Here is a 13,042-nt window from a genome sequence, read left to right as displayed (position 1 = left end):
AGAAGAATTTATAGCAGGAAACACATTTTCATCATCAACAATAAATTATGTATGCATTTCTTACTATTAACGTTGGTGCTGTGGCTTAGTGGTTAAAGCGCCTGTCTCGTAATCAGGAAATCCTGAGTTCAAATCTCAACACCACCTAACTCTTTTCTCCATGCTTTCCGAATAATTTTCATCAAACAAATGTTGAATACAATTTAAGAATAAACATCTGGTTCTATGAACTTTAGAATAAGTTATCTTAAAAATGAAATAAAATGCTTGGTATTGTGAAGATTTTTGTAGGAATGCATTGACTGAAATAGGGAAAAGAAAATGACAAAGAACAAGATAGAGGTGAATGATCACTCTCTTGTGGAATTCAACAAATCCATTCTTCAGCAAGGAATATTTTAAAATGATATGAATAGGGTAAACTTCAAATTAGAGAGGTGTTTTTGAATAAGTGAAGAGTCTTCATTCATCTTAAGTGTTTGAGTAGAGAAGTGTGTGAACTTAGAAAAGAATATGAAAGTGAAAAAGCAATATTCTCTTGAAAACCATAAAGAAAAGTGTTTCAAATTTAAAAATCAAGTGGGTGCTGTGGCTTAGCTGGTTAAAGCACCTGTCTAGTAAACAGGCGATCCTGAGTTCATCTCTCAGCAGTGCCTTGCTTTTCTCATTGTTATATAACAAATCATTTTCATTAGGTCTTATTCCGATACAATTAAAATATAAAAGTCTGATTCATCTTACTGTTGAACAGATCACCTTTAACCTTATAAAAACCCAGGTATTTTCAAGATTATAGAATGAATACTGTTATTGCAAAATGAAAAAAAGTACATATCTATGAGAAAGACGTAGATGAAATGTCTACCAAGATTGGAGCAATATTATTACCTTCATGAAAAAAAATTGTAAAGAATTCAAGAAATGAAATTGGGTTTTATAAGAGTACCTGTTTATTAAAACATATGAATCCTTGTGAAGGGATTGAGTATCTTTTCGTGTTTAAGATTACAATACATATAAAGAAGAATTTATAGCAGAAAACACATTTTCATCATCAACAATAAATTATTTATGCATTTTTTACTATTACCGTTGGTGCTGTGGCTAAGTGGTTAAAGCTCCTATCTCGTAAACAGGAAATCCTGAGTTCAAATCTCAGCAGCATTTAACTGTTTTCTTCATGCTTTCCGAATAATTTTCATCAAACAAGTGTTGAATACAATTTAAGTATAAACATCTGGTTCTATGAACTTTAGAATAAGTTATCTTAAAAATTAAATAAAATACTTGGTATTGTGAAGATTTTTGTAGGAATGCATTGATTGAAATAGGGAAAAGAAAATGACAAAGAACAAGATAGAGGTGAATGAGCACTCTATTGTTGAATTCAACTAATCCATACTTCAGCAAGGTATATTTTAAAATGATATGAATAGGGTAAACTTCAAATTAGAGAGGTGTTTTTGAATAAGTGAAGAGTCTTCATTCATCTTAAGTTTATGAGTAGAGAAGTGTGTGAACTTAGAAAGGAATATGAAAGTGAAAAAGCATTATTCTCTTGAACACCATAAAGAAAAAGTTTTCAAAATTAAGAATCAAGTGGGTGCTGTGGCTTAGCTGGTTAAAACGCCTTTCTAGTAAACAGGAGATCCTGAGTTCAACTCTGAGCTGTGCCTTGCTTTTCTCATTGTTATATAACAAATCATTTTCATTAGGTCTTATTCCGATACAATTAAAATATAAAAGTCTGATTCATCTTACTGTTGAACAGATCATCTTAAACCTTATAAAAACACAAGTATTTTCAAGATTATAGAATGAATACTGGTATTGCCAAATCAAAAAAATACATATCTATGAGAAAGAGGTAGATGAAATTTCTACCTAGATTTGAGCAATATTAATACCTTCCTGATTTTTTTTTTAAAGAATTCAAGAAATGAACTTGAGTTTTATAAGAGTACCTGTTTATTAAAACATATTAATACTTGCGTAGTGATTGAGTATGTTTTCGTGTTTAAGATTACAATACATATAAAGAAGAATTTATAGCAGGAAACACATTTTCATCATCAACAATAAATTATGTATGCATTTCTTACTATTAACGTTGGTGCTGTGGCTTAGTGGTTAAAGCGCCTGTCTCGTAATCAGGAAATCCTGAGTTCAAATCTCAACACCACCTAACTCTTTTCTCCATGCTTTCCGAATAATTTTCATCAAACAAATGTTGAATACAATTTAAGAATAAACATCTGGTTCTATGAACTTTAGAATAAGTTATCTTAAAAATGAAATAAAATGCTTGGTATTGTGAAGATTTTTGTAGGAATGCATTGACTGAAATAGGGAAAAGAAAATGACAAAGAACAAGATAGAGGTGAATGATCACTCTCTTGTGGAATTCAACAAATCCATTCTTCAGCAAGGAATATTTTAAAATGATATGAATAGGGTAAACTTCAAATTAGAGAGGTGTTTTTGAATAAGTGAAGAGTCTTCATTCATCTTAAGTGTTTGAGTAGAGAAGTGTGTAAACTTAGAAAAGAATATGAAAGTGAAAAAGCAATATTCTCTTGAACACCATAAAGAAAAGTGTTTCAAATTTCAGAATCAAGTGGGTCCTGTGGCTTAGCTGGTTAAAGCGCCTGTCTAGTAAACAGGAGATCCTGAGTTCAACTCTCAGCAGTGCCTTGCTTTTCTCATTGTTATATAACAAATCATTTTCATTAGGTCTTATTCTGATACAATTAAAATATAAAAGTCTGATTCATCTTACTGTTGAACAGATCATCTTTAACCTTATAAAAACCCAAGTATTTTCACGATTATAGAATGAATACTGTTATTGCAAAATGAAAAAAATACATATCTATGAGAAAGACGTAGATGAAATGTCTACCTAGATTGGAGAAATATTATTACCTTCATGAAAAAAAATTGTAAAGAATTCAAGAAATGAGATTGGGTTTTATAGGAGTACCTGTTTATTAAAACATATTAATCCTTGCGTAGTGATTGAGTATCTTTTCGTGTTTAAGATTACAATACATATAAAGAAGAATTTATAGCAGAAAACACATTTTCATCATTAACAATAAATTCTTTATGCATTTTTTACTATTACTGTTGGTGCTGTGGCTTAGTGGTTAAAGCTCCTGTCTCGTAAACAGGAAATCCTGAGTACAATTCTCAGCAGCATTTAACTGTTTTCTCCATGCTTTCCGAATGATTTTCATCAAACAAGTGTTGAATACAATTTAAGTATAAACATCTGGTTCTATGAACTTTAGAATAAGTTATCTTAAAAATTAAATAAAATGCTTGGTATTGTGAAGATTTTTATAGGAATGCATTGACTGAAATAGGGAAAAGAAAATGACAAAGAACAAGATAGAGGTGAATGATCACTCTATTGTTGAATTCAACTAATCCATTCTTCAGCAAGGTATATTTTAAAATGATATGAATAGGGTAAACTTCAAATTAGAGAGGTGTTTTTGAATAAGTGAAGAGTCTTCATTCATCTTAAGTGTTTGAGTAGAGAAGTGTGTGAACTTAGAAAAGAATATGAAAGTGAAAAAGCAATATTCTCTTGAAAACCATAAAGAAAAGTGTTTCAAATTTAAAAATCAAGTGGGTGCTGTGGCTTAGCTGGCTAAAGCACCTGTCTAGTAAACAGGAGATCCTGAGTTCATCTCTCAGCAGTGCCTTGCTTTTCTCATTGTTATATAACAAATCATTTTCATTAGGTCTTATTCCGATACAATTAAAATATAAAAGTCTGATTCATCTTACTGTTGAACAGATCACCTTTAACCTTATAAAAACCCAGGTATTTTCAAGATTATAGAATGAATACTGTTATTGCAAAATGAAAAAAAGTACATATCTATGAGAAAGACGTAGATGAAATGTCTACCAAGATTGGAGCAATATTATTACCTTCATGAAAAAAAATTGTAAAGAATTCAAGAAATGAAATTGGGTTTTATAAGAGTACCTGTTTATTAAAACATATGAATCCTTGTGAAGGGATTGAGTATCTTTTCGTGTTTAAGATTACAATACATATAAAGAAGAATTTATAGCAGAAAACACATTTTCATCATCAACAATAAATTATTTATGCATTTTTTACTATTACCGTTGGTGCTGTGGCTAAGTGGTTAAAGCTCCTATCTCGTAAACAGGAAATCCTGAGTTCAAATCTCAGCAGCATTTAACTGTTTTCTTCAAGCTTTCCGAATAATTTTCATCAAACAAGTGTTGAATACAATTTAAGTATAAACATCTGGTTCTATGAACTTTAGAATAAGTTATCTTGAAAATTAAATAAAATACTTGGTATTGTGAAGATTTTTGTAGGAATGCATTGATTGAAATAGGGAAAAGAAAATGACAAAGAACAAGATAGAGGTGAATGATCACTCTATTGTTGAATTCAACTAATCCATACTTCAGCAATGTATATTTTAAAATGATATGAATAGGGTAAACTTCAAATTAGAGAGGTGTTTTTGAATAAGTGAAGAGTCTTCATTTATCTTAAGTTTATGAGTAGAGAAGTGTGTGAACTTAGAAAAGAATATGAAAGTGAAAAAGCATTATTCTCTTGAACACCATAAAGAAAAAGTTTTCAAAATTAAGAATCAATTGGGTGCTGTGGCTTAGCTGGTTAAAACGCCTTTCTAGTAAACAGGAGATCCTGAGTTCAACTCTGAGCTGTGCCTTGCTTTTCTCATTGTTATATAACAAATCATTTTCATTAGGTCTTATTCCGATACAATTAAAATATAAAAGTCTGATTCATCTTACTGTTGAACAGATCATCTTAAACCTTATAAAAACACAAGTATTTTCAAGATTATAGAATGAATACTGTTATTGCCAAATCAAAAAAATACATATCTATGAGAAAGAGGTAGATGAAATTTCTACCTAGATTTGAGCAATATTAATACCTTCATGATTTTTTTTTAAAGAATTCAAGAAATGAAATTGAGTTTTATAAGAGTACCTGTTTATTAAAACATATTAATACTTGCGTAGTGATTGAGTATGTTTTCGTGTTTAAGATTACAATACATATAAAGAAGAATTTATAGCAGGAAACACATTTTCATCATCAACAATAAATTATGTATGCATTTCTTACTATTAACGTTGGTGCTGTGGCTTAGTGGTTAAAGCGCCTGTCTCATAATCAGGAAATCCTGAGTTCAAATCTCAACACCACCTAAATCTTTTCTCCATGCTTTCCGAATAATTTTCATCAAACAAATGTTGAATACAATTTAAGAATAAACATCTGGTTCTATGAACTTTAGAATAAGTTATCTTAAAAATGAAATAAAATGCTTGGTATTGTGAAGATTTTTGTAGGAATGCATTGACTGAAATAAGGAAAAGAAAATGACAAAGAACAAGATAGAGGTGAATGATCACTCTCTTGTGGAATTCAACAAATCCATTCTTCAGCAAGGAATATTTTAAAATGATATGAATAGGGTAAACTTCAAATTAGAGAGGTGTTTTTGAATAAGTGAAGAGTCTTCATTCATCTTAAGTGTTTGAGTAGAGAAGTGTGTGAACTTAGAAAAGAATATGAAAGTGAAAAAGCAATATTCTCTTGAACACCATAAAGAAAAGTGTTTCAAATTTCAGAATCAAGTGCGTGCTGTGGCTTAGCTGGTTAAAGCGCCTGTCTAGTAAACAGGAGATCCTGAGTTCAACTCTCAGCAGTGCCTTGCTTTTCTCATTGTTATATAACAAATCATTTTCATTAGGTCTTATTCCGATACAATTAAAATATAAAAGTCTGATTCATCTTACTGTTGAACAGATCATCTTTAACCTTATAAAAACCCAAGTATTTTCACGATTATAGAATGAATACTGTTATTGCAAAATGAAAAAAATACATATCTATGAGAAAGACGTAGATGAAATGTCTACCTAGATTGGAGCAATATTATTACCTTCATGAAAAAAAATTGTAAAGAATTCAAGAAATGAGATTGGGTTTTATAGGAGTACCTGTTTATTAAAACATATGAATCCTTGTGAAGGGATTGAGTATCTTTTCGTGTTTAAGATTACAATACATATAAAGAAGAATTTATAGCAGAAAACACATTTTCATCATCAACAATAAATTATTTATGCATTTTTTACTATTACCGTTGGTGCTGTGGCTAAGTGGTTAAAGCTCCTATCTCGTAAACAGGAAATCCTGAGTTCAAATCTCAGCAGCATTTAACTGTTTTCTTCATGCTTTCCGAATAATTTTCATCAAACAAGTGTTGAATACAATTTAAGTATAAACATCTGGTTCTATGAACTTTAGAATAAGTTATCTTAAAAATTAAATAAAATACTTGGTATTGTGAAGATTTTTGTAGGAATGCATTGACTGAAATAGGGAAAAGAAAATGACAAAGAACAAGATAGAAGTGAATGATCACTCTATTGTTGAATTCAACTAATCCATACTTCAGCAAGGTATATTTTAAAATGATATGAATAGGGTAAACTTCAAATTAGAGAGGTGTTTTTGAATAAGTGAAGAGTCTTCATTCATCTTAAGTGTTTGAGTAGAGAAGTGTGTGAACTTAGAAAAGAATATAAAAGTGAAAAAGCAATATTCTCTTGAACACCATAAAGAAAAGTGTTTCAAAATAAAGAATCAAGTGGGTGCTGTGGCTTAGCTGGTTAAAGCGCCTGTCTCCAGGAGATCCTGAGTTCAACTCTCAGCAGTGCCTTGCTTTTCTCATTGTTATATAACAAATCATTTTCATTAGGTCTTATTCCGATACAATTAAAATATAAAAGTCTGATTCATCTTACTGTTGAACAGATTATCTTTAACCTTATAAAAACCCAAGTATTTTCAAGATTATAGAATGAATACTGTTATTGCAAAATGAAAAAATACATATCTATGAGAAAGACGTAGATGAAATGTCTACCTAGATTGGAGCAATATTATTACCTTCATGAAAAAAAATTGTAAAGAATTCAAGAAATGAAATTAGGTTTTATAGGAGTACCTGCGTATTAAAACATATTAATCCTTGCGTAGTGATTGAGTATCTTTTCGTGTTTAAGAATACAATACATATAAAGAAGAATTTATAGCAGAAAACACATTTTCATCATTAACAATAAATTCTTTATGCATTTTTTACTATTACTGTTGGTGCTGTGGCTTAGTGGGTAAAGCTCCTGTCTCGTAAACAGGAAATCCTGAGTTCAATTCTCAGCAGCATTTAACTGTTTTCTCCATGCTTTCCGAATAATTTTCATCAAACAAGTGTTGAATACAATTTAAGTATAAACATCTGGTTCTATGAACTTTAGAATAAGTTATCTTAAAAATTAAATAAAATGCTTGGTATTGTGAAGATTTTTGTAGGAATGCATTGACTGAAATAGGGAAAAGAAAATGACAAAGAACAAGATAGAGGTGAATGATCACTCTATTGTTGAATTCAACTAATCCATTCTTCAGCAAGGTATATTTTAAAATGATATGAATAGGGTAAACTTCAAATTAGAGAGGTGTTTTTGAATAAGTGAAGAGTCTTCATTCATCTTAAGTGTTTGAGTAGAGAAGTGTGTGAACTTAGAAAAGAATATGAAAGTGAAAAAGCAATATTCTCTTGAACACCATAAAGAAAAGTGTTTCAAATTTAAGAATCAAGTGGGTGCTGTGGCTTAGCTGGTTAAAGCGCCTGTCTAGTAAACAGGAGATCCTGAGTTCAACTCTCAGCAGTGCCTTGCTTTTCTCATTGTTATATAACAAATCATTTTCATTAGGTCTTATTCCGATACAATTAAAATATAAAAGTCTGATTCATCTTACTGTTGAACAGATCATCTTTAACCTTATAAAAACCCAAGTATTTTCACGATTATAGAATGAATACTGTTATTGCAAAATGAAAAAAATACATATCTATGGGAAAGACGTAGATGAAATGTCTACCTAGATTGGAGCAATATTATTACCTTCATGAAAAAAAATTGTAAAGAATTCAAGAAATGAGATTGGGTTTTATAGGAGTACCTGTTTATTAAAACATATGAATCCTTGTGAAGGGATTGAGTATATTTTCGTGTTTAAGATTACAATACATATAAAGAAGAATTTATAGCAGAAAACACATTTTCATCATCAACAATAAATTATTTATGCATTTTTTACTATTACCGTTGGTGCTGTGGCTAAGTGGTTAAAGCTCCTATCTCGTAAACAGGAAATCCTGAGTTCAAATCTCAACAGCATTTAACTGTTTTCTTCATGCTTTCCGAATAATTTTCATCAAACAAGTGTTGAATACAATTTAAGTATAAACATCTGGTTCTATGAACTTTAGAATAAGTTATCTTAAAAATTAAATAAAATACTTGGTATTGTGAAGATTTTTGTAGGAATGCATTGACTGAAATAGGGAAAAGAAAATGACAAAGAACAAGATAGAAGTGAATGATCACTCTATTGTTGAATTCAACTAATCCATACTTCAGCAAGGTATATTTTAAAATGATATGAATAGGGTAAACTTCAAATTAGAGAGGTGTTTTTGAATAAGTGAAGAGTCTTCATTCATCTTAAGTGTTTGAGTAGAGAAGTGTGTGAACTTAGAAAAGAATATAAAAGTGAAAAAGCAATATTCTCTTGAACACCATAAAGAAAAGTGTTTCAAAATAAAGAATCAAGTGGGTGCTGTGGCTTAGCTGGTTAAAGCGCCTGTCTCCAGGAGATCCTGAGTTCAACTCTCAGCAGTGCCTTGCTTTTCTCATTGTTATATAACAAATCATTTTCATTAGGTCTTATTCCGATACAATTAAAATATAAAAGTCTGATTCATCTTACTGTTGAACAGATTATCTTTAACCTTATAAAAACCCAAGTATTTTCAAGATTATAGAATGAATACTGTTATTGCAAAATGAAAAAAATACATATCTATGAGAAAGACGTAGATGAAATGTCTACCTAGATTGGAGCAATATTATTACCTTCATGAAAAAAAATTGTAAAGAATTCAAGAAATGAAATTAGGTTTTATAGGAGTACCTGCGTATTAAAACATATTAATCCTTGCGTAGTGATTGAGTATCTTTTCGTGTTTAAGAATACAATACATATAAAGAAGAATTTATAGCAGAAAACACATTTTCATCATTAACAATAAATTCTTTATGCATTTTTTACTATTACTGTTGGTGCTGTGGCTTAGTGGGTAAAGCTCCTGTCTCGTAAACAGGAAATCCTGAGTTCAATTCTCAGCAGCATTTAACTGTTTTCTCCATGCTTTCCGAATAATTTTCATCAAACAAGTGTTGAATACAATTTAAGTATAAACATCTGGTTCTATGAACTTTAGAATAAGTTATCTTAAAAATTAAATAAAATGCTTGGTATTGTGAAGATTTTTGTAGGAATGCATTGACTGAAATAGGGAAAAGAAAATGACAAAGAACAAGATAGAGGTGAATGATCACTCTATTGTTGAATTCAACTAATCCATTCTTCAGCAAGGTATATTTTAAAATGATATGAATAGGGTAAACTTCAAATTAGAGAGGTGTTTTTGAATAAGTGAAGAGTCTTCATTCATCTTAAGTGTTTGAGTAGAGAAGTGTGTGAACTTAGAAAAGAATATGAAAGTGAAAAAGCAATATTCTCTTGAACACCATAAAGAAAAGTGTTTCAAATTTAAGAATCAAGTGGGTGCTGTGGCTTAGCTGGTTAAAGCGCCTGTCTAGTAAACAGGAGATCCTGAGTTCAACTCTCAGCAGTCCCTTGCTTTTCTCATTGTTATATAACAAATCATTTTTATTAGGTCTTATTCCGATACCATTAAAATATAAAAGTCTGATTCATCTTACTGTTGAACAGATCATCTTAAACCTTATAAAAACACAAGTATTTTCAAGATTATAGAATGAATACTGTTATTGCCAAATGAAAAAAAGACATATCTATGAGAAAGACGTAGATGAAATTTCTACCTAGATTTGAGCAATATTAATACCTTCATGATTTTTTTTTAAAGAATTCAAGAAATGAAATTGAGTTTTATAAGAGTACCTGTTTATCAAAACATATTAATACTTGCGTAGTGATTGAGTATGTTTTCGTGTTTAAGATTACAATACATATAAAGAAGAATTTATAGCAGGAAACACATTTTCATCATCAACAATAAATTATGTATGCATTTCTTACTATTAACGTTGGTGCTGTGGCTTAGTGGTTAAAGCGCCTGTCTCGTAAACAGGAAATCCTGAGTTCAAATCTCAGCAGCATTTAACTGTTTTCTTCATGCTTTCCGAATAATTTTCATCAAACAAGTGATGAATACAATTTAGGTATAAACATCTGGTTCTATGAACTTTAGAATAAGTTATCTTAAAAATTAAATAAAATACTTGGTATTGTGAAGATTTTTGTAGGAATGCATTGATTGAAATAGGGAAAAGAAAATGACAAAGAACAAGATAGAGGTAAATGATCACTCTATTGTTGAATTCAACTAATCCATTCTTCAGCAAGGTATATTTTAAAATGATATGAATAGGGTAAACTTCAAATTAGAGAGGTGTTTTTGAATAAGTGAAGAGTCTTCATTCATCTTAAGTGTTTGAGTAGAGAAGTGTGTGAACTTAGAAAAGAATATGAAAGTGAAAAAGCAATATTCTCTTGAACACCATAAAGAAAAGTGTTTCAAATTTAAGAATCAAGTGGGTGCTGTGGCTTAGCTGGTTAAAGCGCCTGTCTAGTAAATAGGAGATCCTGAGTTCAACTCTCAGCAGTGAATTGCTTTTCTCATTGTTATATAACAAATCATTTTTATTAGGTCTTTTTCCGATACAATTAAAATATAAAAGTCTGATTCATCTTACTGTTGAACAGATCATCTTAAACCTTATAAAAACACAAGTATTTTCAAGATTATAGAATGAATACTGTTATTGCCAAATGAAAAAATACATATCTATGAGAAAGACGTAGATGACATTTCTACCTAGATTTGAGCAATATTAATACCTTCATGATTTTTTTTTTAAGAATTCAAGAAATGAAATTGGGTTTTATAAGAGTACCTGTTTATTAAAATATATGAATCCTTGCGTAGTGATTGAGTATCTTTTCGTGTTTAAGATTACAATACATATAAAGAAGAATTTATAGCAGGAAACACATTTTCATCATCAACAATAAATTATGTATGCATTTCTTACTATTAACGTTGGTGCTGTGGCTTAGTGGTTAAATCACCTTTCTCGTAAACAGGAAATCCTGAGTTCAAATCTCAGCAGAACCTAACTCTTTTCTCCATGCTTTCCGAATAATTTTCATCAAACAAATGTTGAATACAATTTAAGAATAAACATCTGGTTCTATGAACTTTAGAATAAGTTATCTTAAAAATGAAATAAAATGCTTGGTATTGTGAAGATTTTTGTAGGAATGCATTGACTGAAATAGGGAAAAGAAAATGACAAAGAACAAGATAGAGGTGAATGATCACTCTATTGTGGAATTCAACAAATCAATTCTTCAGCAAGGAATATTTTAAAATGATATGAATAGGGTAAACTTCAAATTAGAGAGATGTTTTTGAATAAGTGAAGAGTCTTCATTCATCTTAAGTGTTTGAGTAGAGAAGTGTGTGAACTTAGAAAAGAATATGAAAGTGAAAAAGCAATATTCTCTTGAACACCATAAAGAAAAGTGTTTCAAATTTAAGAATCAAGTGGGTGCTGTGGCTTAGCTGTTTAAAGCGTCTGTCTAGTAAACAGGAGATCCTGAGTTCAAATCTCAGCAGCGCCTTGCTTTTCTCATTGTAATATATAACAAATCATTTTCATTAGGTCTTATTCCAATACAATTAAAATATAAAAGTCTGATTCATCTTACTGTTGAACAGATCATCTTTAACCTTATAAAAACCCAAGTATTTTCAAGATTATAGAATGAATACTGTTATTGCAAAATGAAAAAAATACATATCTATGAGAAAGACGTAGATGAAATGTCTACCTAGATTGGAGCAATATTATTACCTTCATGAAAAAAAATTGTAAAGAATTCAAGAAATGGAATTGGGTTTTATAAGAGTACCTGTTTATTAAAACATATTAATGCTTGCGTAGTGATTGAGTATCTTTTCGTGTTTAAGATTACAATACATATAAAGAAGAATTTATAGCAGAAAACAAATTTTCATCATTAACAATAAATTCTTTATGCATTTTTTACTATTACTGTTGGTGCTGTGGCTTAGTGGTTAAAGCTCCTGTCTCGTGAACAGGAAATCCTGAGTTCAATTCTCAGCAGCATTTAACTGTTTTCTCCATGCTTTCCGAATAATTTTCATCAAACAAGTGTTGAATACAATTTAAGTTCAAACATCTGGTTCTATGAACTTTAGAATAAGTTATCTTAAAAATTAAATAAAATGCTTGGTATTGTGAGGATTTTTGTAGGAATGCATTGACTGAAATAGGGAAAAGAAAATGACAAAGAACAAGATAGAGGTGAATGATCACTCTATTGTTGAATTCAACTAATCCATTCTTCAGCAAGGTATATTTTAAAATGATATGAATAGGGTAAACTTCAAATTAGAGAGGTGTTTTTGAATAAGTGAGGAGTCTTCATTCATCTTAGGTGTTTGAGTAGAGAAGTGTGTGAACTTAGAAAAGAATATGAAAGTGAAAAAGCAATATTCTCTTGAACACCGTAAAGAAAAGTGTTTCAAATTTAAGAATCAAGTGGGTGCTGTGGCTTAGCTGGTTAAAGCGCCTGTCTAGTAAACAGGAGATCCTGAGTTCAACTCTCAGCAGTGAATTGCTTTTCTCATTGTTATATAACAAATCATTTTTATTAGGTCTTATTCCGATACAATTAAAATATAAAAGTCTGATTCATCTTACTGTTGAACAGATCATCTTAAACCTTATAAAAACACAAGTATTTTCAAGATTATAGAATGAATACTGTTATTGCCAAATGAAAAAAATA

General features: G+C 30.1%; 4 non-coding genes across 4 annotated transcripts; all 4 read left to right on the top strand.

Annotated features, from left to right (window-relative positions):
- Positions 1-2,620: 2,620 nt before the first annotated feature.
- On the top strand, positions 2,621-2,694 carry TRNAT-AGU (transfer RNA threonine (anticodon AGU)). Its single transcript has one exon. It is a non-coding gene; the product is annotated as a tRNA-Thr (tRNA).
- A 5,014-nt stretch (positions 2,695-7,708) lies between these two features.
- Positions 7,709-7,782, top strand: TRNAT-AGU (transfer RNA threonine (anticodon AGU)). Its single transcript has one exon. It is a non-coding gene; the product is annotated as a tRNA-Thr (tRNA).
- Positions 7,783-10,250: 2,468 nt separating this feature from the next.
- TRNAT-CGU (transfer RNA threonine (anticodon CGU)) lies at positions 10,251-10,323 on the top strand. Its single transcript has one exon. It is a non-coding gene; the product is annotated as a tRNA-Thr (tRNA).
- Positions 10,324-11,774: 1,451 nt separating this feature from the next.
- TRNAT-AGU (transfer RNA threonine (anticodon AGU)) lies at positions 11,775-11,848 on the top strand. The gene has a single exon. It is a non-coding gene; the product is annotated as a tRNA-Thr (tRNA).
- Positions 11,849-13,042: the final 1,194 nt, after the last annotated feature.

The sequence above is a fragment of the Lissotriton vulgaris genome, chromosome 12 (genome assembly GCF_964263255.1).
Source record: "Lissotriton vulgaris chromosome 12, aLisVul1.2, whole genome shotgun sequence".
NCBI classification, from domain to species: Eukaryota; Metazoa; Chordata; class Amphibia; order Caudata; family Salamandridae; genus Lissotriton; species Lissotriton vulgaris.
This window is presented reverse-complemented; position numbering and strand designations above follow the sequence as displayed.